Genomic DNA, 6,075 nt, shown 5'->3' with positions numbered 1-6,075 from the left:
GGGGGTCAGGGGGGGTCTACCCTGCCCCCTTATGGTCAATTCCACCCTTTGTTTTTGCCACCTCTTATGACTAGATTTTACCGATAGACAAGATGGCGGCCGCTCCGGACTGTTTAGAATGTTTACAGACAACTGAGAGCCAATCAGCTTTCTGCGCGCAAGTCGCGTGTCGCGCCTGGAGCGCTCACCGGTGCGCGTACAGGAGCGCTGCTCTAGATATATATATTTTTTTGAACCTAAATTACTCAAAATCCACTGGAGCACATATCTTGAGACATAGCAAAGGCACATCGGGCTACCAGTCCCTACAATTTTGCCAAGTTTGGTGGAAATCCATTCAGCCGTTCGGGCTAAAAGTGAAATCGACCGCCCTATGGAAATTAACATGGGGAAAACGCGTTTTGGGACCCCCCTTTTATCTCGGCCCCCGCTTGACGTATCCCCCCCAAACTTTCAGGGAAGGACCGGACCGCCATGAGACCATTTTCCTGAAAATTTCAGGCAGATTCGTCAACCGGCGCCAAAGTTATTCAAAATAGAATGTTGAGATTTAACATTGAAAATTATCCTAACTATAACTACCTACTGGCGACCGCCAGTAGGTAATATATATATATATATATATATATATATATATATATATATATATATATATATATATATATATATTCACTGAAAAAACCATAGGTGGCCTTATATAGTTAGGAATTAGCATATATATATAGATAGATATATATATTAGCTTTTAAAAAACCAATGAAATTCACTGAAAAAACCATAGGTTATAGACTATATATAGTTAGGAATTAGCCTTTAAAAAACCTTGGAAATTCACTGAAAAAACCATAGGTTTTAGCCCTTATATAGTTAGGAATTAACATATAAAAAACCATTGAAATTCCTCCTATATAGTTACCTGGACATTTTATTGATATAAAACCAATGAAATTCAACATATAGTTAGTTGCACTAACTATATATTTCGCGCATCCGCAATCCAATGCTGATGATGTCACATATTACATCATTCATGACATGGTCAGTGACATCACTGATGACATCACTGATGACATCTCATTTAACATCAATGATCACACCACTGATGATATACTTCATGTGATAATACAATGCACCTCCTTACACTCTAATATAACTTCTGTTACACCTAGTGTAAAATACAGAGTATCATTATTTAAACTATTGACACACCAATACCATTTACTACACACGCACTCACTGATTCCTACGTCTACACACACATTCATGCATTCATTCACCCATAAGGTCACTGGTACATACAGTCACTAATCATTACAACACTATCATATGCACTCATACACCTATGCAGACACTCACACACTGCCACTCATCGATGGAGTTACTCACACACCTAGTCAGTCCTGTAAAGAATCAATCACACTTTGATTTCTTAATCTATACAGTTAAACACAGAACAGCTTACATTTTCATAGATATACTAACACATACTTACTCACTTATACAATCAAATCCTTCATCCATACTCTTATACATCCACTCATTCTTCAATATGTAAAACATATTTAAACTTTACAAAAACACACAGACACTGGATGATGTCATCAGTGATGTCATCAGTGATGTCACTGACCATGTCATGAATGATGTAATATGTGACATCATCAGCATTGGACTGCGGAAGCGCGAAATATATAGTTAGTGCAACTAACTATATGTTGAATTTCATTGGTTTTATATCAATAAAATGTCCAGCTAACTATATAGGAGGAATTTCAATGGTTTTTTATATGTTAATTCCTAACTATATAAGGGCTAAAACCTATGTTTTTTTCAGTGAATTTCCAAGGTTTTTTAAAGGCTAATTCCTAACTATATATAGTCTATAACCTATGGTTTTTTCAGTGATATATATATATTCACAGACAAAATAAAGTTTACAGGGAAGTTGTATGTTGCAAATAGAATTTAAAAGCCTTAGAAATACACAAACAAAAACAAAGAATACAGGGACGTTAGAGTGTTAGGTTGACATTTCATTTGTACGAAACCAGAGAAATTCAGCCGTTATAGTTACCTGAGTTAATATAAATTGCGCCCCCACAATGCACTGCTTATGACCTCAAATGTTACATCACTCATGACATGGTCAGTGACATCATTGATAACATCACTGATGACATCTCAAATGACATCACTGATGACATCATCCAAATCATCTCTGAATCTGATGCACCCACTCACACTGCTATAGAATTTTTTATATACCCACTGTCACTCCCACACAACCATTCACAAACGCATTGACAGAGCCAAACCAAGAGCGGGCCAGGAGGCGCATTTGCAGAGTCGTAGAGAATGGGGACGGGGCCTCCAGCGAGTTGCCAGCTTTGTTTTTATTTTTCCATTTTAGGAAGGGGAGCTGTGTGGCACTCCTTCCCTTGACCCTTTTGGGCCCCAGAGACCCCATCCCCCAGGGCCTGATCCATTTAAAAAAAAAAGAAGGGTGGGGGCCGCATGGCCCTCCTCCCAAGGCTTATTTTGGCCCCGGGGAATCCATCCCCTGGGGCTAGGCCTTTGTTTTTATTTTTATTTATAATGGGGAGGTGAGCCGCACGGGCCCACTCCAGTGCAATTTTCAGCCCTGGGGTCCTCATTACCCGGGGCATGGCCATTTCCTTTTGGACTGTGGGGGTGCCTGAAGCCCCCCTGGTCCCGACCGGGTCCCGCCTCCTGCGGGAGCCAGCATTGCTTTTTACCCCCATTTAGATGCTGACATGCAGCTTCCTGGGGAGAGTGGTGCTTTTGTCTGAAGCACGGAGGCACCATGGAGCCCCGGAGGTTGGCGGTTCAGGACTCTTGCTGGTCCCGTGCTGCACGGGTGTTTGGCAGAGGCAGGAGGGCGTTTAAGCAGCGTTCGCAGCGAGGCTTCTATGCCTGGGCTGATGGGGGCGGAGACAGAGCCAGAACAAGTCACACAAGTCCCGGAGGTGTTGCATTGGAGGTGAGAGGGTTCAAGCGAGGGGCTGCGGTGGTGGCTGGGACTGGAGGTGCTTTCTCTCACAGAGTACTTGAGGTGGAAAGGCCAGGCAGGGGGGGAGAGCCCACAAAGAGAACTGAATCCACTATTATTTACTTGTGCAAAAACCAGCAAAGGAGTGCTTTCCACATATAAGTAGCGTGCCTCTTAATGAGAATCCCAGAGGCAGTATTCAGGGTCGGCAAGGTTACAGGGATTTCAGGGTGGCAGAGCAGAGGGTAATGAAAGAGTCAAAAGGAAAAGTCTTTCTGTCCTGTTCTTATAATCTGAGGAAGCTGGAGGCAAGAAAGAAGGCAAATTCTGCAAATCCTGCCTTGAATGTACAAAGTGCTCTAGGCAGAGTCGGTAAAGGAGTTACTGAAGCAGGCCCCCTCAGATTTCAAGACATAGACGTTGACAGGTAGTGGGAGACTCCGAAGAGAAAAGGGCCAAGGGGGAAAAAGAAAGATCCACTCTCCAAAGTTAAAATTACGCCATCCTTGAGATCATATTTTAAAATAGCGCTCAAGATAGTAGAATTGAAAAACCCCACGCTAAACGCTGCAGACTCGGGAGCTGGCACTGCTATTTTGAGTCCTAATAGATATCAGGTACTGGGGGAGATCGCCAAAGGGGGGTGGGTTTCAGACCTCGTCTTTGCCAGCAAAACAAATAGTGGTACAGATAGACGAAGGACCTACCTGATAACATGAGCCTACAAATCGATAGTGATAACTTGTTTGAAGTACAGACTACAGCTAATATGGCTGCTACAGGTGATATGGCCAGTACTCATTCTCGAAGTAACTCCCAGGACCTGACTCAGCCACAAATATCTCCGCAAGCACAATTACCATCAGTGTCAAAACTGATTCAAATACTAACAATGGAAGTGAGAAATAGATTTGAGACTTCGGAGACAAATCAAAAAGAGATTAGGACGTCCTTCGGCAGCTTAGAGAAAAAACTGGACAATATTACCGTAAAGACACTACAGCTGGAGTGTACGGTTAAAGATCTAGAGGAGAAATCTGAGGCAAACCAAAAGCAGATTACAATCTGATAGGGGAATGAGGCTATGCTAAAAGAAAAACTAGAATCATTGATAAATAACCAGAGAAGGAATAATCTCCAAATTTTAAGAGTACCAAAAGGAGCTGAAGGGGATGATATAAGTGCTTTTGTGGTACGATTAATTCAGCAGGGTGTACATGTAGACTTGTCGGAAGAGGAATTGATCCAAGATATTAGGCTCAATGCAAAAAAAACCAAGCCTAGGAGAATTTTAGTCAACTTCATCACGTATAAAATAAAGGAACAGATACTCTCAAAAGCTTTAAAATTTAAAAGTTTCTCATTAGATGGAATGATTTTTGATATTAGATCAGATGTGTCTCAGATAATGGCTAGTAAACAGTGGGAGCTTGGGCAGTTGTTTGAACCATTTAGGAAGTATGGCGCAACGGTGCAACTAAGATTCCCTGCTAGCCTGCGTGTCATGCATAACAATAAAATGCAGAACTTCCGAGTTGTAGAGGATGCTGAAGTGTTTCTGGAATCAATATCACTTCCGAAGGAGAAAGAAGAAAATTGTAAATTGAAGAGATTTGTGTACCTCTGGTTAAAATCATAGTCTTCAACGCCTCTTCTTATCCACATATCAGCTATTTATGGGTAGGTGGTAGTTATTCCACCTAATAATTTTTATCTTAATCTTAGCCACAGGTGATGGCGTGTTTCTTAACTTAAGCCATGCACCTATATGTTTTTTTTTCTTGTTTGAGTTGTTACACTATTTTCACTGATAAATGATAGTGAGATAGTTCTCGAGCCCCGGGAGGACTCCTCAGGCGTAGGCCATGAAGGAAAAAGGAAAGGAGGGTTTTCCAAGGGAGGGAAAGGGTAGGACACAGTCCAGGGTGTGGGAGCAAAGGGAGAACATTAAAACAAATATTTGTCCTCTGTTAATGCCCTGCAATGCTGACCATCGGAGAGTGGTGGGTGTGAGGATCAGACAATGAGCACCACCAGGAGGCCCAAATAGTGTTACTCTCATGGAATGTCAATAGCCTTAGAGTAAAACAGAGAAGGGAAAGAGTTCTACAGTACTTAAAAGATGCCTCTACTCAGATTATGTTCTTACAAGAGACGCACTTAACAAAAAAGGAAACTATAGACGTTTTTAAATCCAGAAAGTGGATTCAGAAAGTGGTATGCTCTGACCATCATTTAGCTATAAGAGGTGTGGCAGTTCTTGTTAAAAGTAATCCCCAAATAATAATTGAGGATAGCAGAGTGGATAATCTAGGTAGGTGGGTAATAGTGAGAATAAGATGCCACAACCAGATTTGTATAGTAGCTGGCTATTATAGGCCGAACCTGCATGATCCTAATCCATTTAGTAATTTACTGGTGGAGCTCTTAGACTTTCCTGACCCAGAAATAATGGCGGGCAACTTTAATGTGGTACTAGATAGAAGATTAGATCGAACAACTAAAAGTAGAGCTGTAACCCATAATAAAACGCGTTCTTTAATTACAAACTCCATTAAAAATCTGGGTTGGTGTGACATTTGGTGGGAGAGGATGGGCGAGCTAAAGAGTTTCACGTTTAACAACATGAAATGCAAACATCAATCAAGAATAGACTTCTTTTTAATAGATCAATGCATAGAAGAACAGGTTAGGGATGTCAGTCATGTAGGATCTCACTTATCAGATCATTCAGCGGTGACCCTGCCTTTAGCATTATTAAATACTGTATCCCAAAAAAGAGGGACCATTGATCGTACTATACTGTCTGACGAAGTGAGAATGGAAGAGGTTAAGCAAGATTCTCAGCGATTCTTTGAACAGAACCTAGATAGTGCCCCATTAGGGGTAGTATGGGATGCCTATAAGTCCTTCTTAAGAGGAAGGATTATGTCTATTCATACTTATAAACATAAACAACGAAAGGCAGAGATACCTTCCATTGAAGAAAAGATCCAAATTTTACAATATCGAGTGCATACGCAGGAAAGGGTTGAGGGGAGTGAGCTGAATGCTATTGAAGCCTT

Source organism: Lissotriton vulgaris, chromosome 11 (genome assembly GCF_964263255.1).
Source record: "Lissotriton vulgaris chromosome 11, aLisVul1.2, whole genome shotgun sequence".
NCBI classification, from domain to species: Eukaryota; Metazoa; Chordata; class Amphibia; order Caudata; family Salamandridae; genus Lissotriton; species Lissotriton vulgaris.
Note: the sequence above shows the minus strand (reverse complement) of the source record.